Genomic DNA, 23581 nt, shown 5'->3' with positions numbered 1-23581 from the left:
GGCCCGAAACAGGTGGTGGTCTCCTCAAACATCCCAGTAGACTGTCTGCTTGGAAATGACCTGGAGTCCTCAGCATGGGCTGAGGTAGAACTAAAAACCCATGAAGCCATGCTGGGTATCCCTGAACTGGTGTGTGTAAAAACAAGAGCACAATGCAAGGCACAGGGTGAAAAAGTAGAGCTGGAGTCTGGAAAAATGGCCCAGCCTACCAAGAGAAAAGGAAAGTCAGTTGGGAAACCAACTGCAACACAGTCAGAAAAAGAGAACCTCTCTTCTCAGGAAGAAGTTCTGCCCTCTGAGGGAACTGAGCCTTTGGAACTTGAACCTTATCAGGTTGAGCTCTTAGGCCCAGGGGGACCCTCAAGGGAGGAGCTGTGTAAGGGACAAGAAACCTGTCCCTCTCTTGAAGGCCTTAGGCAGCAAGCTGCTGAAGAGTCCAAGGGCAAGAAAAATGGAACACATAGGGTCTATTGGGAAGATGGACTCCTGTACACTGAGGCCAGAGACCCCAAACCTGGTGCCACTAGGAGAGTGGTAGTGCCTCAGCCGTTCAGAGAGTTTATTCTGACCTTAGCCCATGATATTCCCCTTGCTGGGCATTTGGGACAAACCAAGACGTGGGAGAGGTTAGTCAACCACTTCTACTGGCCCAATATGTCCCAGAAGGTTAAGGAGTTTTGCCTCTCCTGCCCCACCTGTCAATCCAGTGGTAAGATAGGTGGGCACCCAAAGGCCCCCCTCATTCCACTTCCAGTGGTGGGGGTCCCCTTTGAAAGAGTGGGTGTGGACATAGTTGGTCCACTGGAACCTCCCACAGCCTCAGGAAATATGTACATCCTAGTAGTAGTGGATCATGCTACTAGGTATCCTGAAGCTATTCCCCTTAGGTCGACTACTGCCCCTGCAGTAGCCAAGGCCCTCATTGGTATCTTTACCAGAGTGGGTTTCCCTAAGGAGGTGGTGTCTGACAGAGGTACCAACTTCATGTCAGCATACCTAAAACACATGTGGAATGAGTGTGGAGTGACTTACAAATTCACTACACCATACCATCCACAAACTAATGGCTTAGTTGAGAGATTCAACAAGACATTAAAAGGCATGATAATGGGGCTCCCAGAAAAACTCAAAAGGAGATGGGATGTTCTCTTGCCATGTCTGCTTTTTGCTTACAGAGAGGTGCCACAGAAGGGAGTAGGATTCTCACCCTTTGAACTTCTGTTTGGTCACCCTGTAAGGGGACCACTTGCTCTTGTTAAAGAAGGCTAGGAGAGACCTCTTCATGAGCCTAAACAAGACATAGTGGACTATGTACTTGGCCTTCGCTCTAGAATGGCAGAGTACATGGAAAAGGCAACCAAAAACCTTGAGGCCAGCCAACAGCTCCAGAAGTTCTGGTATGACCAAAAGGCTGCACTGGTTGAGTTCCAACCAGGGCAGAAAGTCTGGGTTCTGGAGCCTGTGGCTCCCAGGGCACTCCAGGACAAATGGAGTGGCCCTTACCCAGTGCTAGAAAGGAAGAGTCAGGTCACCTACCTGGTGGACCTGGGCACAAGCAGGAGCCCCAAGAGGGTGATCCATGTGAACCGCCTTAAGCTCTTCCATGACAGGGCTGATGTGAATCTGTTGATGGTAACAGATGAGGATCAGGAGGCAGAGAGTGAACCTCTCCCTGATCTTCTGTCATCAGACCCAAAAGATGGCTCAGTAGATGGAGTGATCTACTCAGACACCCTCTCTGGCCAACAGCAAGCTGATTGTAGGAGAGTCCTACAACAGTTTCCTGAACTCTTCTCCCTAACCCCTGGTCAGACACACCTGTGTACCCATGATGTGGACACAGGAGACAGCATGCCTGTCAAAAACAAAATCTTTAGACAGTCTGACCATGTTAAGGAAAGCATTAAGGTGGAAGTCCACAACATGCTGGAATTGGGAGTAATTGAGCGCTCTGACAGCCCCTGGGCTAGCCCAGTGGTCTTAGTCCCCAAACCTCACACCAAAGATGGAAAGAAAGAGATGAGGTTTTGTGTGGACTACAGAGGGCTCAATTCTGTCACCAAGACAGATGCTCATCCAATTCCTAGAGCTGATGAGCTCATAGATAAATTAGGTGCTGCCAAATTCTTAAGTACCTTTGACTTGACAGCAGGGTACTGGCAAATAAAAATGGCACCTGGAGCAAAAGAGAAAACAGCATTCTCCACACCTGATGGGCATTATCAGTTTACTCTTATGCCCTTTGGTTTAAAGAATGCCCCTGCCACCTTCCAAAGGTTGGTGAATCAAGTCCTTGCTGGCTTGGAGTCCTTTAGCACAGCTTATCTTGATGATATTGCTGTCTTTAGCTCCACCTGGCAGGATCACCTGGTCCACCTGAAGAAGGTTTTGAAGGCTCTGCAATCTGCAGGCCTCTCTATCAAGGCATCCACATGCCAGATAGGGCAGGGAACTGTGGTTTACTTGGGCCACCTTGTAGGTGGAGGCCAAGTTCAGCCACTCCAACCCAAGATCCAGACTATTCTGGACTGGGTAGCTCCAAAAACCCAGACTCAAGTCAGGGCATTCCTTGGCTTGACTGGGTATTACAGGAGGTTTGTGAAGGGATATGGATCCATTGTGACAGCCCTCACTGAACTCACCTCCAAGAAAATGCCCAAGAAAGTGAACTGGACTGTGGAATGCCAACAGGCCTTTGACACCCTGAAACAAGCAATGTGCTCAGCACCAGTTCTAAAAGCTCCAGATTATTCTAAGCAGTTCATTGTGCAGACAGATGCCTCTGAACATGGGATAGGGGCAGTTTTGTCCCAAACAAATGATGATGGCCTTGACCAGCCTGTTGCTTTCATTAGCAGGAGGTTACTCCCCAGGGAGCAGCGTTGGAGTGCCATTGAGAGGGAGGCCTTTGCTGTGGTTTGGTCCCTGAAGAAGCTGAGACCATACCTCTTTGGGACTCACTTCCTAGGTCAAACTGACCACAGACCTCTCAAATGGCTGATGCAAATGAAAGGTGAAAATCCTAAACTGTTGAGGTGGTCCATCTCCCTACAGGGAATGGACTTTATAGTGGAACACAGACCTGGGACTGCCCATGCCAATGCAGATGGCCTTTCCAGGTTCTTCCACTTAGAAAATGAAGACTCACTTGGGAAAAGTTAGTCTCATCCTCTTTCGTTTGGGGGGGGGGTTGTGTAAGGAAATGCCTCCTTGGCATGGTTGCCCCCTGACTTTTTGCCTTTGCTGATGCTATGTTTACAATTGAAAGTGTGCTGAGGCCTGCTAACCAGGCCCCAGCACCAGTGTTCTTTCCCTAACCTGTACTTTTGTATCCACAATTGGCAGACCCTGGCATCCAGATAAGTCCCTTGTAACTGGTACTTCTAGTACCAAGGACCCTGATGCCAAGGAAGGTCTCTAAGGGCTGCAGCATGTCTTATGCCACCCTGGAGACCTCTCACTCAGCACAGACACACTGCTTGCCAGCTTGTGTGTGCTAGTGAGAACAAAACGAGCAAGTCGACATGGCACTCCCCTCAGGGTGCCATGCCAGCCTCTCACTGCCTATGTAAGTATAGGTCAGTCACCACTCTAGCAGGCCTTACAGCCCTAAGGCAGGGTGCACTATACCATAGGTGAGGGTACCAGTGCATGAGCATGGTACCCCTACAGTGTCTAAACAAAACCTTAGACATTGTAAGTGCAGGGTAGCCATAAGAGTATATGGTCTGGGAGTTTGTCAAACACGAACTCCACAGCACCATAATGGCTACACTGAAAACTGGGAAGTTTGGTATCAAACTTCTCAGCACAATAAATGCACACTGATGCCAGTGTACATTTTATTGCAAAATACACCCCAGAGGGCACCTTAGAGGTGCCCCCTGAAACTTAACCGACTGTCTGTGTAGGCTGACTAGTTCCAGCAGCCTGCCACACTAGAGACATGTTGCTGGCCCCATGGGGAGAGTGCCTTTGTCACTCTGAGGCCAGTAACAAAGCCTGCACTGGGTGGAGATGCTAACACCTCCCCCAGGCAGGAGCTGTAACACCTGGCGGTGAGCCTCAAAGGCTCACCCCTTTGTCACAGCCCAGCAGGGCACTCCAGCTTAGTGGAGTTGCCCGCCCCCTTCGGCCACGGCCCCCACTTTTGGCGGCAAGGCTGGAGGGAACAAAGAAAGCAACAAGGAGGAGTCACTGGCCAGTCAGGACAGCCCCTAAGGTGTCCTGAGCTGAGGTGACTCTAACTTTTAGAAATCCTCCATCTTGCAGATGGAGGATTCCCCCAATAGGGTTAGGATTGTGACCCCCTCCCCTTGGGAGGAGGCACAAAGAGGGTGTACCCACCCTCAGGGCTAGTAGCCATTGGCTACTAACCCCCCAGACCTAAACACGCCCTTAAATTTAGTATTTAAGGGCTACCCTGAACCCTAGAAAATTAGATTCCTGCAACAACAAGAAGAAGGACTGCCTAGCTGAAAACCCCTGCAGAGGAAGACCAGAAGACAACAACTGCCTTGGCTCCAGAAACTCACCGGCCTGTCTCCTGCCTTCCAAAGAACTCTGCTCCAGCGACGCCTTCCAAAGGGACCAGCGACCTCTGAATCCTCTGAGGACTGCCCTGCTTCGACGACGACAAGAAACTCCCGAGGACAGGGGACCTGCTCCAAAAAGACTGCAACTTTATCCAAAGGAGCAGCTTTAAAGAACCCTGCAATCTCCCCGCAAGAAGCGTGAGACTTGCAACACTACACCCGGCGACCCCGACTCGGCTGGTGGAGAACCAACACCTCAGGGAGGACCCCCGGACTACTCTACGACTGTGAGTACCAAAACCTGTCCCCCCTGAGCCCCCACAGCGCCGCCTGCAGAGGGAATCCCGAGGCTTCCCCTGACCGCGACTCTCTGAAACCTAAGTCCCGACGCCTGGAAAAGACCCTGCACCCGCAGCCCCCAGGACCTGAAGGACCGGACTTTCACTGCAGAAGTGACCCCCAGGAGTCCCTCTCCCCTGCCCAAGTGGAGGTTTCCCCGAGGAAGCCCCCCCTTGCCTGCCTGCAGCGCTGAAGCGATCCCTTGATCTCTCATTGACTTCCATTGCGAACCCGACGCTTGTTCTAACACTGCACCCGGCCGCCCCCGCGCCGCTGAGGGTGAAATTTCTGTGTGGGCTTGTGTCCCCCCCGGTGCCCTACAAAACCCCCCTGGTCTGCCCTCCGAAGACGCGGGTACTTACCTGCTGGCAGACTGGAACCGGGGCACCCCCTTCTCTCCATTGAAGCCTATGCTTTTTGGGCACCACTTTGAACTCTGCACCTGACCGGCCCTGAGCTGCTGGTGTGGTAACTTTGGGGTTGCTCTGAACCCCCAACGGTGGGCTACCTTGGACCAAGAACTGAACCCTGTAAGTGTCTTACTTACCTGGTAAAACTAACAACAACTTACCTCCCCCAGGAACTGTGAAAATTGCACTGTGTCCACTTTTAAAATAGCTATTTGTGAATAACTTGAAAAGTATACATGCAATTGAAATGATTCAAAGTCCCTAATGTACTTACCTGCAATACCTTTCAAACAAGATATTACATGTTAAATTTGAACCTGTGGTTCTTAAAATAAACTAAGAAAAGATATTTTTCTATACAAAACCTATTGGCTGGATTTGTCTCTGAGTGTGTGTACCTCATTTATTGTCTATGTGTATGTACAACAAATGCTTAACACTACTCCTTGGATAAGCCTACTGCTCGACCACACTACCACAAAATAGAGCATTAGTATTATCTCTTTTTACCACTATTTTACCTCTAAGGGGAACCCTTGGACTCTGTGCATGCTATTCCTTACTTTGAAATAGCACATACAGAGCCAACTTCCTACATTGGTGGATCAGCGGTGGGGTACAAGACTTTGCATTTGCTGGACTACTCAGCCAATACCTGATCACACGACAAATTCCAAAATTGTCATTAGAAATTGATTTTTGCAATTTGAAAAGTTTTCTAAATTCTTAAAAGACCTGCTAGGGCCTTGTGTTAGATCCTGTTTAGCATTTCTTTTAGAGTTTAAAAGTTTGTAAAAGTTTGAATTAGATTCTAGAACCAGTTGTAGATTCTTAAAAAGTATTCCAACTTTTAGAAGCAAAATGTCTAGCACAGATGTGGCTGTGGTGGAACTCGACACCACACCTTACCTCCATCTACAGATGAGAGAGCTAAGGTCACTCTGTAAACTAAAGAAAATAGCAATGGGCCCCAAACCTACCAAAGTACAGCTCCAGGAGCTTTTGGCAGAGTTTGAAAAGGCCAACCCCTCTGAGGGTGGCAACTCAGAGGATGAAGATAGTGACTTGGAGGGAAATTCCCCCCCTCCAGTCCTACTTAGGGAGAGCAGGGCTTCTCCAGCCCTGACTCCACAAATAATAGTCAGAGATGCTGGTTCCCTCACAGGAGGGACCAACAACTCTGAAATCACTGAGGATAACCCCAGTGAAGAGGACATCCAGTTAGCCAGGATGGCCAAAAGATTGGCTTTGGAAAGACAGATCCTAGCCATAGAGAGGGAAAGACAAGAGATGGGCCTAGGACCCATCAATGGTGGCAGCAACATAAATAGGGTCAGAGATTCTCCTGACATGTTGAAAATCCCTAAAGGGATTGTAACTAAATATGAAGATGGTGATGACATCACCAAATGGTTCACAGCTTTTGAGAGGGCTTGTGTAACCAGAAAAGTGAACAGATCTCACTGGGGTGCTCTCCTTTGGGAAATGTTCACAGGAAAGTGTAGGGATAGACTCCTCACACTCTCTGGAAAAGATGCAGAATCTTATGACCTCATGAAGGGTACCCTGATTGAGGGCTTTGGATTCTCCACTGAGGAGTATAGGATTAGATTCAGGGGGGCTCAAAAATCCTCGAGCCAGACCTGGGTTGACTTTGTAGACTACTCAGTAAAAACACTAGATGGTTGGATTCAAGGCAGTGGTGTAAGTAATTATGATGGGCTGTACAATTTATTTGTGAAAGAACACCTGTTAAGTAATTGTTTCAATGATAAACTGCATCAGCATCTGGTAGACCTAGGACCAATTTCTCCCCAAGAATTGGGAAAGAAGGTGGACCATTGGGTCAAGACAAGGGTGTCCAAAACTTCCACAGGGGGTGACCAAAAGAAAGGGGTCACAAAACCTCCCCAGGGGAAAGGTGGTGAGACAGCCAAAAATAAAAATAGTAAAGAGTCTTCTACAGGCCCCCAAAAACCTGCACAGGAGGGTGGGCCCAGAGCCTCTTCACAAAACAATCCTGGGTACAAGGGTAAAAACTTTGATCCCAAAAAGGCCTGGTGTCGAAACTGTAGTCAGTCTGGACACCAAACTGGAGACAAGGCCTGTCCCAAGAAAAGTTCCACTCCAAACTCCAATCCAGGTAACACTGGAATGGCTAGTCTCCAAGTGGGATAAACAGTGTGCCCAGAGCAAATCAGGGTCCACACTGAAGCTACTCTAGTCTCTGAGGGTGGGGTGGATTTAGCCACACTAGCTGCCTGGCCGCCTAACATGCAAAAATACAGGCAGCAGCTCTTTATTAATGGGACAAGTGTAGAGGGCCTGAGGGATACAGGTGCCAGTGTCACCATGGTGACAGAGAAACTGGTTTCCCCTGGCCAATACCTGACTGGAAAAACTTATACAGTCACCAATGCTGACAATCAAACTAAAGCACATCCCATGGCAATGGTAACTTTAGAATGGGGAGGGGTCAATGGCCTGAAACAGGTGGTGGTCTCCTCAAACATCCCAGTAGACTGTCTGCTTGGAAATGACCTGGAGTCCTCAGCATGGGCTGAGGTAGAACTAAAAACCCATGCAGCCATGCTGGGTATCCCTGAACTGGTGTGTGTAAAAACAAGAGCACAATGCAAGGCACAGGGTGAAAAAGTAGAGCTGGAGTCTGGAAAAATGGCCCAGCCTACCAAGAGAAAAGGAAAGTCAGTTGGGAAACCAACTGCAACACAGTCAGAAAAAGAGAACCTCTCTTCTCAGGAAGAAGTTCTGCCCTCTGAGGGAACTGAGCCTTTGGAACTTGAACCTTATCAGGTTGAGCTCTTAGGCCCAGGGGGACCCTCAAGGGAGGAGCTGTGTAAGGGACAAGAAACCTGTCCCTCTCTTGAAGGCCTTAGGCAGCAAGCTGCTGAAGAGTCCAAGGGCAAGAAAAATGGAACACATAGGGTCTATTGGGAAGATGGACTCCTGTACACTGAGGCCAGAGACCCCAAACCTGGTGCCACTAGGAGAGTGGTAGTGCCTCAGTCGTTCAGAGAGTTTATTCTGACCTTAGCCCATGATATTACCCTTGCTGGGCATTTGGGACAAACCAAGACGTGGGAGAGGTTAGTCAACCACTTCTACTGGCCCAATATGTCCCAGAAGGTTAAGGAGTTTTGCCTCTCCTGCCCCACCTGTCAATCCAGTGGTAAGACAGGTGGGCACCCAAAGGCCCCCCTCATTCCACTTCCAGTGGTGGGGGTCCCCTTTGAAAGAGTGGGTGTGGACATAGTTGGTCCACTGGAACCTCCCACAGCCTCAGGAAATATGTACATCCTAGTAGTAGTGGATCATGCTACTAGGTATCCTGAAGCTATTCCCCTTAGGTCGACTACTGCCCCTGCAGTAGCCAAGGCCCTCATTGGTATCTTTACCAGAGTGGGTTTCCCTAAGGAGGTGGTGTCTGACAGAGGTACCAACTTCATGTCAGCATACCTAAAACACATGTGGAATGAGTGTGGAGTGACTTACAAATTCACTACACCATACCATCCACAAACTAATGGCTTAGTTGAGAGATTCAACAAGACATTAAAAGGCATGATCATGGGGCTCCCAGAAAAACTCAAAAGGAGATGGGATGTCCTCTTGCCATGTCTGCTTTTTGCTTACAGAGAGGTGCCACAGAAGGGAGTAGGATTCTCACCCTTTGAACTTCTGTTTGGTCACCCTGTAAGGGGACCACTTGCTCTTGTTAAAGAAGGCTGGGAGAGACCTCTTCATGAGCCTAAACAAGACATAGTGGACTATGTACTTGGCGTTCGCTCTAGAATGGCAGAGTACATGGAAAAGGCAACCAAAAACCTTGAGGCCAGCCAACAGCTCCAGAAGTTCTGGTATGACCAAAAGGCTGCACTGGTTGAGTTCCAACCAGGGCAGAAAGTCTGGGTTCTGGAGCCTGTGGCTCCCAGGGCACTCCAGGACAAATGGAGTGGCCCTTACCCAGTGCTAGAAAGGAAGAGTCAGGTCACCTACCTGGTGGACCTGGGCACAAGCAGGAGCCCCAAGAGGGTGATCCATGTGAACCGCCTTAAGCTCTTCCATGACAGGGCTGATGTGAATCTGTTGATGGTAACAGATGAGGATCAGGAGGCAGAGAGTGAACCTCTCCCTGATCTTCTGTCATCAGACCCAAAAGATGGCTCAGTAGATGGAGTGATCTACTCAGACACCCTCTCTGGCCAACAGCAAGCTGATTGTAGGAGAGTCCTACAACAGTTTCCTGAACTCTTCTCCCTAACCCCTGGTCAGACACACCTGTGTACCCATGATGTGGACACAGGAGACAGCATGCCTGTCAAAAACAAAATCTTTAGACAGTCTGACCATGTTAAGGAAAGCATTAAGGTGGAAGTCCACAAGATGCTGGAATTGGGAGTAATTGAGCGCTCTGACAGCCCCTGGGCTAGCCCAGTGGTCTTAGTCCCCAAACCTCACACCAAAGATGGAAAGAAAGAGATGAGGTTTTGTGTGGACTACAGAGGGCTCAATTCTGTCACCAAGACAGATGCTCATCCAATTCCTAGAGCTGATGAGCTCATAGATAAATTAGGTGCTGCCAAATTCTTAAGTACCTTTGACTTGACAGCAGGGTACTGGCAAATAAAAATGGCACCTGGAGCAAAAGAGAAAACAGCATTCTCCACACCTGATGGGCATTATCAGTTTACTGTTATGCCCTTTGGTTTAAAGAATGCCCCTGCCACCTTCCAAAGGTTGGTGAATCAAGTCCTTGCTGGCTTGGAGTCCTTTAGCACAGCTTATCTTGATGATATTGCTGTCTTTAGCTCCACCTGGCAGGATCACCTGGTCCACCTGAAGAAGGTTTTGAAGGCTCTGCAATCTGCAGGCCTCTCTATCAAGGCATCCAAATGCCAGATAGGGCAGGGAACTGTGGTTTACTTGGGCCACCTTGTAGGTGGAGGCCAAGTTCAGCCACTCCAACCCAAGATCCAGACTATTCTGGACTGGGTAGCTCCAAAAACCCAGACTCAAGTCAGGGCATTCCTTGGCTTGACTGGGTATTACAGGAGGTTTGTGAAGGGATATGGATCCATTGTGACAGCCCTCACTGAACTCACCTCCAAGAAAATGCCCTAGAAAATGAACTGGACTGTGGAATGCCAACAGGCCTTTGACACCCTGAAACAAGCAATGTGCTCAGCACCAGTTCTAAAAGCTCCAGATTATTCTAAGCAGTTCATTGTGCAGACAGATGCCTCTGAACATGGGATAGGGGCAGTTTTGTCCCAAACAAATGATGATGGCCTTGACCAGCCTGTTGCTTTCATTAGCAGGAGGTTACTCCCCAGGGAGCAGCGTTGGAGTGCCATTGAGAGGGAGGCCTTTGCTGTGGTTTGGTCCCTGAAGAAGCTGAGACCATACCTCTTTGGGACTCACTTCCTAGGTCAAACTGACCACAGACCTCTCAAATGGCTGATGCAAATGAAAGGTGAAAATCCTAAACTGTTGAGGTGGTCCATCTCCCTACAGGGAATGGACTTTATAGTGGAACACAGACCTGGGACTGCCCATGCCAATGCAGATGGCCTTTCCAGGTTCTTCCACTTAGAAAATGAAGACTCTCTTGGGAAAGGTTAGTCTCATCCTCTTTCGTTTGGGGGGGGGGTTGTGTAAGGAAATGCCTCCTTGGCATGGTTGCCCCCTGACTTTTTGCCTTTGCTGATGCTATGTTTACAATTGAAAGTGTGCTGAGGCCTGCTAACCAGGCCCCAGCACCAGTGTTCTTTCCCTAACCTGTACTTTTGTATCCACAATTGGCAGACCCTGGCATCCAGATAAGTCCCTTGTAACTGGTACTTCTAGTACCAAGGACCCTGATGCCAAGGAAGGTCTCTAAGGGCTGCAGCATGTCTTATGCCACCCTGGAGACCTCTCACTCAGCACAGACACACTGCTTGCCAGCTTGTGTGTGCTAGTGAGAACAAAACGAGCAAGTCGACATGGCACTCCCCTCAGGGTGCCATGCCAGCCTCTCACTGCCTATGTAAGTATAGGTCAGTCACCACTCTAGCAGGCCTTACAGCCCTAAGGCAGGGTGCACTATACCATAGGTGAGGGTACCAGTGCATGAGCATGGTACCCCTACAGTGTCTAAACAAAACCTTAGACATTGTAAGTGCAGGGTAGCCATAAGAGTATATGGTCTGGGAGTTTGTCAAACACGAACTCCACAGCACCATAATGGCTACACTGAAAACTGGGAAGTTTGGTATCAAACTTCTCAGCACAATAAATGCACACTGATGCCAGTGTACATTTTATTGCAAAATACACCCCAGAGGGCACCTTAGAGGTGCCCCCTGAAACTTAACCGACTGTCTGTGTAGGCTGACTAGTTCCAGCAGCCTGCCACACTAGAGACATGTTGCTGGCCCCATGGGGAGAGTGCCTTTGTCACTCTGAGGCCAGTAACAAAGCCTGCACTGGGTGGAGATGCTAACACCTCCCCCAGGCAGGAGCTGTAACACCTGGCGGTGAGCCTCAAAGGCTCACCCCTTTGTCACAGCCCAGCAGGGCACTCCAGCTTAGTGGAGTTGCCCGCCCCCTTCGGCCACGGCCCCCACTTTTGGCGGCAAGGCTGGAGGGAACAAAGAAAGCAACAAGGAGGAGTCACTGGCCAGTCAGGACAGCCCCTAAGGTGTCCTGAGCTGAGGTGACTCTAACTTTTAGAAATCCTCCATCTTGCAGATGGAGGATTCCCCCAATAGGGTTAGGATTGTGAACCCCTCCCCTTGGGAGGAGGCACAAAGAGGGTGTACCCACCCTCAGGGCTAGTAGCCATTGGCTACTAACCCCCCAGACCTAAACACGCCCTTAAATTTAGTATTTAAGGGCTACCCTGAACCCTAGAAAATTAGATTCCTGCAACAACAAGAAGAAGGACTGCCTAGCTGAAAACCCCTGCAGAGGAAGACCAGAAGACAACAACTGCCTTGGCTCCAGAAACTCACCGGCCTGTCTCCTGCCTTCCAAAGAACTCTGCTCCAGCGACGCCTTCCAAAGGGACCAGCGACTTCTGAATCCTCTGAGGACTGCCCTGCTTCGACGACGACAAGAAACTCCCGAGGACAGTGGACCTGCTCCAAAAAGACTGCAACTTTATCCAAAGGAGCAGCTTTAAAGAACCCTGCAATCTCCCCGCAAGAAGCGTGAGACTTGCAACACTACACCCGGCGACCCCGACTCGGCTGGTGGAGAACCAACACCTCAGGGAGGACCCCCGGACTACTCTACGACTGTGAGTACCAAAACCTGTCCCCCCTGAGCCCCCACAGCGCCGCCTGCAGAGGGAATCCCGAGGCTTCCCCTGACCGCGACTCTCTGAAACCTAAGTCCCGACGCCTGGAAAAGACCCTGCACCCGCAGCCCCCAGGACCTGAAGGACCGGACTTTCACTGCAGAAGTGACCCCCAGGAGTCCCTCTCCCCTGCCCAAGTGGAGGTTTCCCCGAGGAAGCCCCCCCTTGCCTGCCTGCAGCGCTGAAGCGATCCCTTGATCTCTCATTGACTTCCATTGCGAACCCGACGCTTGTTCTAACACTGCACCCGGCCGCCCCCGCGCCGCTGAGGGTGAAATTTCTGTGTGGGCTTGTGTCCCCCCCGGTGCCCTACAAAACCCCCCTGGTCTGCCCTCCGAAGACGCGGGTACTTACCTGCTGGCAGACTGGAACCGGGGCACCCCCTTCTCTCCATTGAAGCCTATGCTTTTTGGGCACCACTTTGAACTCTGCACCTGACCGGCCCTGAGCTGCTGGTGTGGTAACTTTGGGGTTGCTCTGAACCCCCAACGGTGGGCTACCTTGGACCAAGAACTGAACCCTGTAAGTGTCTTACTTACCTGGTAAAACTAACAACAACTTACCTCCCCCAGGAACTGTGAAAATTGCACTGTGTCCACTTTTAAAATAGCTATTTGTGAATAACTTGAAAAGTATACATGCAATTGAAATGATTCAAAGTCCCTAATGTACTTACCTGCAATACCTTTCAAACAAGATATTACATGTTAAATTTGAACCTGTGGTTCTTAAAATAAACTAAGAAAAGATATTTTTCTATACAAAACCTATTGGCTGGATTTGTCTCTGAGTGTGTGTACCTCATTTATTGTCTATGTGTATGTACAACAAATGCTTAACACTACTCCTTGGATAAGCCTACTGCTCGACCACACTACCACAAAATAGAGCATTAGTATTATCTCTTTTTACCACTATTTTACCTCTAAGGGGAACCCTTGGACTCTGTGCATGCTATTCCTTACTTTGAAATAGCACATACAGAGCCAACTTCCTACATTGGTGGATCAGCGGTGGGGTACAAGACTTTGCATTTTCTGGACTACTCAGCCAATACCTGATCACACGACAAATTCCAAAATTGTCATTAGAAATAGATTTTTGCAATTTGAAAAGTTTTCTAAATTCTTAAAAGACCTGCTAGGGCCTTGTGTTAGATCCTGTTTAGCATTTCTTTTAGAGTTTAAAAGTTTGTAAAAGTTTGAATTAGATTCTAGAACCAGTTGTAGATTCTTAAAAAGTATTCCAACTTTTAGAAGCAAAATGTCTAGCACAGATGTGGCTGTGGTGGAACTCGACACCACACCTTACCTCCATCTACAGATGAGAGAGCTAAGGTCACTCTGTAAACTAAAGAAAATAGCAATGGGCCCCAAACCTACCAAAGTACAGCTCCAGGAGCTTTTGGCAGAGTTTGAAAAGGCCAACCCCTCTGAGGGTGGCAACTCAGAGGATGAAGATAGTGACTTGGAGGGAAATTCCCCCCCTCCAGTCCTACTTAGGGAGAGCAGGGCTTCTCCAGCCCTGACTCCACAAATAATAGTCAGAGATGCTGGTTCCCTCACAGGAGGGACCAACAACTCTGAAATCACTGAGGATAACCCCAGTGAAGAGGACATCCAGTTAGCCAGGATGGCCAAAAGATTGGCTTTGGAAAGACAGATCCTAGCCATAGAGAGGGAAAGACAAGAGATGGGCCTAGGACCCATCAATGGTGGCAGCAACATAAATAGGGTCAGAGATTCTCCTGACATGTTGAAAATCCCTAAAGGGATTGTAACTAAATATGAAGATGGTGATGACATCACCAAATGGTTCACAGCTTTTGAGAGGGCTTGTGTAACCAGAAAAGTGAACAGATCTCACTGGGGTGCTCTCCTTTGGGAAATGTTCACAGGAAAGTGTAGGGATAGACTCCTCACACTCTCTGGAAAAGATGCAGAATCTTATGACCTCATGAAGGGTACACTGATTGAGGGCTTTGGATTCTCCACTGAGGAGTATAGGATTAGATTCAGGGGGGCTCAAAAATCCTCGAGCCAGACCTGGGTTGACTTTGTAGACTACTCAGTAAAAACACTAGATGGTTGGATTCAAGGCAGTGGTGTAAGTAATTATGATGGGCTGTACAATTTATTTGTGAAAGAACACCTGTTAAGTAATTGTTTCAATGATAAACTGCATCAGCATCTGGTAGACCTAGGACCAATTTCTCCCCAAGAATTGGGAAAGAAGGCGGACCATTGGGTCAAGACAAGGGTGTCCAAAACTTCCACAGGGGGTGACCAAAAGAAAGGGGTCACAAAACCTCCCCAGGGGAAAGGTGGTGAGACAGCCAAAAATAAAAATAGTAAAGAGTCTTCTACAGGCCCCCAAAAACCTGCACAGGAGGGTGGGCCCAGAGCCTCTTCACAAAACAATCCTGGGTACAAGGGTAAAAACTTTGATCCCAAAAAGGCCTGGTGTCGAAACTGTAGTCAGTCTGGACACCAAACTGGAGACAAGGCCTGTCCCAAGAAAAGTTCCACTCCAAACTCCAATCCAGGTAACACTGGAATGGCTAGTCTCCAAGTGGGATCAACAGTGTGCCCAGAGCAAATCAGGGTCCACACTGAAGCTACTCTAGTCTCTGAGGGTGGGGTGGATTTAGCCACACTAGCTGCCTGGCCGCCTAACATGCAAAAATACAGGCAGCAGCTCTTTATTAATGGGACAAGTGTAGAGGGCCTGAGGGATACAGGTGCCAGTGTCACCATGGTGACAGAGAAACTGGTTTCCCCTGGCCAATACCTGACTGGAAAAACTTATACAGTCACCAATGCTGACAATCAAACTAAAGCACATCCCATGGCAATGGTAACTTTAGAATGGGGAGGGGTCAATGGCCTGAAACAGGTGGTGGTCTCCTCAAACATCCCAGTAGACTGTCTGCTTGGAAATGACCTGGAGTCCTCAGCATGGGCTGAGGTAGAACTAAAAACCCATGCAGCCATGCTGGGTATCCCTGAACTGGTGTGTGTAAAAACAAGAGCACAATGCAAGGCACAGGGTGAAAAAGTAGAGCTGGAGTCTGGAAAAATGGCCCAGCCTACCAAGAGAAAAGGAAAGTCAGTTGGGAAACCAACTGCAACACAGTCAGAAAAAGAGAACCTCTCTTCTCAGGAAGAAGTTCTGCCCTCTGAGGGAACTGAGCCTTTGGAACTTGAACCTTATCAGGTTGAGCTCTTAGGCCCAGGGGGACCCTCAAGGGAGGAGCTGTGTAAGGGACAAGAAACCTGTCCCTCTCTTGAAGGCCTTAGGCAGCAAGCTGCTGAAGAGTCCAAGGGCAAGAAAAATGGAACACATAGGGTCTATTGGGAAGATGGACTCCTGTACACTGAGGCCAGAGACCCCAAACCTGGTGCCACTAGGAGAGTGGTAGTGCCTCAGTCGTTCAGAGAGTTTATTCTGACCTTAGCCCATGATATTACCCTTGCTGGGCATTTGGGACAAACCAAGACGTGGGAGAGGTTAGTCAACCACTTCTACTGGCCCAATATGTCCCAGAAGGTTAAGGAGTTTTGCCTCTCCTGCCCCACCTGTCAATCCAGTGGTAAGACAGGTGGGCACCCAAAGGCCCCCCTCATTCCACTTCCAGTGGTGGGGGTCCCCTTTGAAAGAGTGGGTGTGGACATAGTTGGTCCACTGGAACCTCCCACAGCCTCAGGAAATATGTACATCCTAGTAGTAGTGGATCATGCTACTAGGTATCCTGAAGCTATTCCCCTTAGGTCGACTACTGCCCCTGCAGTAGCCAAGGCCCTCATTGGTATCTTTACCAGAGTGGGTTTCCCTAAGGAGGTGGTGTCTGACAGAGGTACCAACTTCATGTCAGCATACCTAAAACACATGTGGAATGAGTGTGGAGTGACTTACAAATTCACTACACCATACCATCCACAAACTAATGGCTTAGTTGAGAGATTCAACAAGACATTAAAAGGCATGATGATGGGGCTCCCAGAAAAACTCAAAAGGAGATGGGATGTCCTCTTGCCATGTCTGCTTTTTGCTTACAGAGAGGTGCCACAGAAGGGAGTAGGATTCTCACCCTTTGAACTTCTGTTTGGTCACCCTGTAAGGGGACCACTTGCTCTTGTTAAAGAAGGCTGGGAGAGACCTCTTCATGAGCCTAAACAAGACATAGTGGACTATGTACTTGGCGTTCGCTCTAGAATGGCAGAGTACATGGAAAAGGCAACCAAAAACCTTGAGGCCAGTCAACAGCTCCAGAAGTTCTGGTATGACCAAAAGGCTGCACTGGTTGAGTTCCAACCAGGGCAGAAAGTCTGGGTTCTGGAGCCTGTGGCTCCCAGGGCACTCCAGGACAAATGGAGTGGCCCTTACCCAGTGCTAGAAAGGAAGAGTCAGGTCACCTACCTGGTGGACCTGGGCACAAGCAGGAGCCCCAAGAGGGTGATCCATGTGAACCGCCTTAAGCTCTTCCATGACAGGGCTGATGTGAATCTGTTGATGGTAACAGATGAGGATCAGGAGGCAGAGAGTGAACCTCTCCCTGATCTTCTGTCATCAGACCCAAAAGATGGCTCAGTAGATGGAGTGATCTACTCAGACACCCTCTCTGGCCAACAGCAAGCTGATTGTAGGAGAGTCCTACAACAGTTTCCTGAACTCTTCTCCCTAACCCCTGGTCAGACACACCTGTGTACCCATGATGTGGACACAGGAGACAGCATGCCTGTCAAAAACAAAATCTTTAGACAGTCTGACCATGTTAAGGAAAGCATTAAGGTGGAAGTCCACAAGATGCTGGAATTGGGAGTAATTGAGCGCTCTGACAGCCCCTGGGCTAGCCCAGTGGTCTTAGTCCCCAAACCTCACACCAAAGATGGAAAGAAAGAGATGAGGTTTTGTGTGGACTACAGAGGGCTCAATTCTGTCACCAAGACAGATGCTCATCCAATTCCTAGAGCTGATGAGCTCATAGATAAATTAGGTGCTGCCAAATTCTTAAGTACCTTTGACTTGACAGCAGGGTACTGGCAAATAAAAATGGCACCTGGAGCAAAAGAGAAAACAGCATTCTCCACACCTGATGGGCATTATCAGTTTACTGTTATGCCCTTTGGTTTAAAGAATGCCCCTGCCACCTTCCAAAGGTTGGTGAATCAAGTCCTTGCTGGCTTGGAGTCCTTTAGCACAGCTTATCTTGATGATATTGCTGTCTTTAGCTCCACCTGGCAGGATCACCTGGTCCACCTGAAGAAGGTTTTGAAGGCTCTGCAATCTGCAGGCCTCTCTATCAAGGCATCCAAATGCCAGATAGGGCAGGGAACTGTGGTTTACTTGGGCCACCTTGTAGGTGGAGGCCAAGTTCAGCCACTCCAACCCAAGATCCAGACTATTCTGGACTGGGTAGCTCCAAAAACCCAGACTCAAGTCAGGGCATTCCTTGGCTTGACTGGGTATTACAGGAGGTTTGTGAAGGGATATGGATCCATTGTGACAGCCCTCACTGAACTCACCTCCAAGAAAATGCCCAAGAAAATGAACTGGACTGTGGAATGCCAACAGGCCTTTGACACCCTGAAACAAGCAATGTGCTCAGCACCAGTTCTAAAAGCTCCAGATTATTCTAAGCAGTTCATTGTGCAGACAGATGCCTCTGAACATGGGATAGGGGCAGTTTTGTCCCAAACAAATGATGATGGCCTTGACCAGCCTGTTGCTTTCATTAGCAGGAGGTTACTCCCCAGGGAGCAGCGTTGGAGTGCCATTGAGAGGGAGGCCTTTGCTGTGGTTTGGTCCCTGAAGAAGCTGAGACCATACCTCTTTGGGACTCACTTCCTAGGTCAAACTGACCACAGACCTCTCAAATGGCTGATGCAAATGAAAGGTGAAAATCCTAAACTGTTGAGGTGGTCCATCTCCCTACAGGGAATGGACTTTATAGTGGAACACAGACCTGGGACTGCCCATGCCAATGCAGATGGCCTTTCCAGGTTCTTCCACTTAGAAAATGAAGACTGTCTTGGGAAAGGTTAGTCTCATCCTCTTTCGTTTGGGGGGGGGGTTGTGTAAGGAAATGCCTCCTTGGCATGGTTGCCCCCTGACTTTTTGCCTTTGCTGATGCTATGTTTACAATTGAAAGTGTGCTGAGGCCTGCTAACCAGGCCCCAGCACCAGTGTTCTTTCCCTAACCTGTACTTTTGTATCCACAATTGGCAGACCCTGGCATCCAGATAAGTCCCTTGTAACTGGTACTTCTAGTACCAAGGACCCTGATGCCAAGGAAGGTCTCTAAGGGCTGCAGCATGTCTTATGCCACCCTGGAGACCTCTCACTCAGCACAGACACACTGCTTGCCAGCTTGTGTGTGCTAGTGAGAACAAAACGAGCAAGTCGACATGGCACTCCCCTCAGGGTGCCATGCCAGCCTCTCACTGCCTATGTAAGTATAGGTCAGTCACCACTCTAGCAGGCCTTACAGCCCTAAGGCAGGGTGCACTATACCATAGGTGAGGGTACCAGTGCATGAGCATGGTACCCCTACAGTGTCTAAACAAAACCTTAGACATTGTAAGTGCAGGGTAGCCATAAGAGTATATGGTCTGGGAGTTTGTCAAACACGAACTCCACAGCACCATAATGGCTACACTGAAAACTGGGAAGTTTGGTATCAAACTTCTCAGCACAATAAATGCACACTGATGCCAGTGTACATTTTATTGCAAAATACACCCCAGAGGGCACCTTAGAGGTGCCCCCTGAAACTTAACCGACTGTCTGTGTAGGCTGACTAGTTCCAGCAGCCTGCCACACTAGAGACATGTTGCTGGCCCCATGGGGAGAGTGCCTTTGTCACTCTGAGGCCAGTAACAAAGCCTGCACTGGGTGGAGATGCTAACACCTCCCCCAGGCAGGAGCTGTAACACCTGGCGGTGAGCCTCAAAGGCTCACCCCTTTGTCACAGCCCAGCAGGGCACTCCAGCTTAGTGGAGTTGCCCGCCCCCTTCGGCCACGGCCCCCACTTTTGGCGGCAAGGCTGGAGGGAACAAAGAAAGCAACAAGGAGGAGTCACTGGCCAGTCAGGACAGCCCCTAAGGTGTCCTGAGGTGACTCTAACTTTTAGAAATCCTCCATCTTGCAGATGGAGGATTCCCCCAATAGGGTTAGGATTGTGAACCCCTCCCCTTGGGAGGAGGCACAAAGAGGGTGTACCCACCCTCAGGGCATGTAGCCATTGGCTACTAACCCCCCAGACCTAAACACGCCCTTAAATTTAGTATTTAAGGGCTACCCTGAACCCTAGAAAATTAGATTCCTGCAACAACAAGAAGAAGGACTGCCTAGCTGAAAACCCCTGCAGAGGAAGACCAGAAGACAACAACTGCCTTGGCTCCAGAAACTCACCGGCCTGTCTCCTGCCTTCCAAAGAACTCTGCTCCAGCGACGCCTTCCAAAGGGACCAGCGACCTCTGAATCCTCTGAGGACTGCCCTGCTTCGACGACGACAAGAAACTCCCGAGGACAGCGGACCTGCTCCAAAAAGACTGCAACTTTATCCAAAGGAGCAGCTTTAAAGAACCCTGCAATCTCCCCGCAAGAAGCGTGAGACTTGCAACACTACACCCGGCGACCCCGACTCGGCTGGTGGAGAACCAACACCTCAGGGAGGACCCCCGGACTACTCTACGACTGTGAGTACCAAAACCTGTCCCCCCTGAGCCCCCACAGCGCTGCCTGCAGAGGGAATCCCGAGGCTTCCCCTGACCGCGACTCTCTAAAACCTAAGTCCCGACGCCTGGAAAAGACCCTGCACCCGCAGCCCCCAGGACCTGAAGGACCGGACTTTCACTGCAGAAGTGACCCCCAGGAGTCCCTCTCCCCTGCCCAAGTGGAGGTTTCCCCGAGGAAGCCCCCCCTTGCCTGCCTGCAGCGCTGAAGAGATCCCTTGATCTCTCATTGACTTCCATTGCGAACCCGACGCTTGTTCTAACACTGCACCCGGCCGCCCCCGCGCCGCTGAGGGTGAAATTTCTGTGTGGGCTTGTGTCCCCCCCGGTGCCCTACAAAACCCCCCTGGTCTGCCCTCCGAAGACGCGGGTACTTACCTGCTGGCAGACTCGAACCGGGGCACCCCCTTCTCTCCATTGAAGCCTATGCGTTTTGGGCACCACTTTGAACTCTGCACCTGACCGGCCCTGAGCTGCTGGTGTGGTAACTTTGGGGTTGCTCTGAACCCCCAACGGTGGGCTACCTTGGACCAAGAACTGAACCCTGTAAGTGTCTTACTTACCTGGTAAAACTAACAACAACTTACCTCCCCCAGGAACTGTGAAAATTGCAGTGTCCACTTTTAAAATAGCTATTTGTGAATAACTTGAAAAGTATACATGCAATTGAAATGATTCAAAGTCCCTAATGTACTTACCTGCAATACCTTTCAAACAAGATATTACATGTTAAATTTGAACCTGTGGTTCTTAAAATAAACTAAGAAAAGATATTTTTCTATACAAAACCTATTGGCTGGATTTGTCTCTGAGTGTGTGTACCTCATTTATTGTCTATGTGTATGTACAACAAATGCTTAACACTACTCCTTGGATAAGCCTACTGCTCGACCACACTACCACAAAATAGAGCATTAGTATTATCTCTTTTTACCACTATTTTACCTCTAAGGGGAACCCTTGGACTCTGTGCATGCTATTCCTTACTTTGAAATAGCACATACAGAGCCAACTTCCTACATTGGTGGATCAGCGGTGGGGTACAAGACTTTGCATTTGCTGGACTACTCAGCCAATACCTGATCACACGACAAATTCCAAAATTGTCATTAGAAATAGATTTTTGCAATTTGAAAAGTTTTCTAAATTCTTAAAAGACCTGCTAGGGCCTTGTGTTAGATCCTGTTTAGCATTTCTTTTAGAGTTTAAAAGTTTGTAAAAGTTTGAATTAGATTCTAGAACCAGTTGTAGATTCTTAAAAAGTATTCCAACTTTTAGAAGCAAAATGTCTAGCACAGATGTGGCTGTGGTGGAACTCGACACCACACCTTACCTCCATCTACAGATGAGAGAGCTAAGGTCACTCTGTAAACTAAAGAAAATAGCAATGGGCCCCAAACCTACTAAAGTACAGCTCCATGAGCTCTGGCAGAGTTTGAAAAGGCCAACCCCTCTGAGGGTGGCAACTCAGAGGATGAAGATAGTGACTTGGAGGGAAATTCCCCCCCTCCAGTCCTACTTAGGGAGAGCAGGGCTTCTCCAGCCCTGACTCCACAAATAATAGTCAGAGATGCTGGTTCCCTCACAGGAGGGACCAACAACTCTGAAATCACTGAGGATAACCCCAGTGAAGAGGACATCCAGTTAGCCAGGATGGCCAAAAGATTGGCTTTGGAAAGACAGATCCTAGCCATAGAGAGGGAAAGACAAGAGTTGGGCCTAGGACCCATCAATGGTGGCAGCAACATAAATAGGGTCAGAGATTCTCCTGACATGTTGAAAATCCCTAAAGGGATTGTAACTAAATATGAAGATGGTGATGACATCACCAAATGGTTCACAGCTTTTGAGAGGGCTTGTGTAACCAGAAAAGTGAACAGATCTCACTGGGGTGCTCTCCTTTGGGAAATGTTCACAGGAAAGTGTAGGGATAGACTCCTCACACTCTCTGGAAAAGATGCAGAATCTTATGACCTCATGAAGGGTACCCTGATTGAGGGCTTTGGATTCTCCACTGAGGAGTATAGGATTAGATTCAGGGGGGCTCAAAAATCCTCGAGCCAGACCTGGGTTGACTTTGTAGACTACTCAGTAAAAACACTAGATGGTTGGATTCAAGGCAGTGGTGTAAGTAATTATGATGGGCTGTACAATTTATTTGTTAAAGAACACCTGTTAAGTAATTGTTTCAATGATAAACTGCATCAGCATCTGGTAGACCTAGGACCAATTTCTCCCCAAGAATTGGGAAAGAAGGCGGACCATTGGGTCAAGACAAGGGTGTCCAAAACTTCCACAGGGGGTGACCAAAAGAAAGGGGTCACAAAACCTCCCCAGGGGAAAGGTGGTGAGACAGCCAAAAATAAAAATAGTAAAGAGTCTTCTACAGGCCCCCAAAAACCTGCACAGGAGGGTGGGCCCAGAGCCTCTTCACAAAACAATCCTGGGTACAAGGGTAAAAACTTTGATCCCAAAAAGGCCTGGTGTCGAAACTGTAGTCAGTCTGGACACCAAACTGGAGACAAGGCCTGTCCCAAGAAAAGTTCCACTCCAAACTCCAATCCAGGTAACACTGGAATGGCTAGTCTCCAAGTGGGATCAACAGTGTGCCCAGAGCAAATCAGGGTCCACACTGAAGCTACTCTAGTCTCTGAGGGTGGGGTGGATTTAGCCACACTAGCTGCCTGGCCGCCTAACATGCAAAAATACAGGCAGCAGCTCTTTATTAATGGGACAAGTGTAGAGGGCCTGAGGGATACAGGTGCCAGTGTCACCATGGTGACAGAGAAACTGGTTTCCCCTGGCCAATACCTGACTGGAAAAACTTATACAGTCACCAATGCTGACAATCAAACTAAAGCACATCCCATGGCAATGGTAACTTTAGAATGGGGAGGGGTCAATGGCCTGAAACAGGTGGTGGTCTCCTCAAACATCCCAGTAGACTGTCTGCTTGGAAATGACCTGGAGTCCTCAGCATGGGCTGAGGTAGAACTAAAAACCCATGCAGCCATGCTGGGTATCCCTGAACTGGTGTGTGTAAAAACAAGAGCACAATGCAAGGCACAGGGTGAAAAAGTAGAGCTGGAGTCTGGAAAAATGGCCCAGCCTACCAAGAGAAAAGGAAAGTCAGTTGGGAAACCAACTGCAACACAGTCAGAAAAAGAGAACCTCTCTTCTCAGGAAGAAGTTCTGCCC

The 23581-nt window shown here is 49.1% G+C and overlaps 1 protein-coding gene across 4 annotated transcripts in view; it reads right to left on the bottom strand.

Annotated features, from left to right (window-relative positions):
- Window positions 1-23581, bottom strand: part of LOC138299119 (uncharacterized) — a 336990-nt gene that overhangs the window by 224419 nt on the left and 88990 nt on the right. The gene's annotated exons all lie outside the window — the stretch shown is intronic.

Source organism: Pleurodeles waltl, chromosome 6 (genome assembly GCF_031143425.1).
Source record: "Pleurodeles waltl isolate 20211129_DDA chromosome 6, aPleWal1.hap1.20221129, whole genome shotgun sequence".
Lineage (NCBI taxonomy): Eukaryota > Metazoa > Chordata > Amphibia > Caudata > Salamandridae > Pleurodeles > Pleurodeles waltl.
This window is presented reverse-complemented; position numbering and strand designations above follow the sequence as displayed.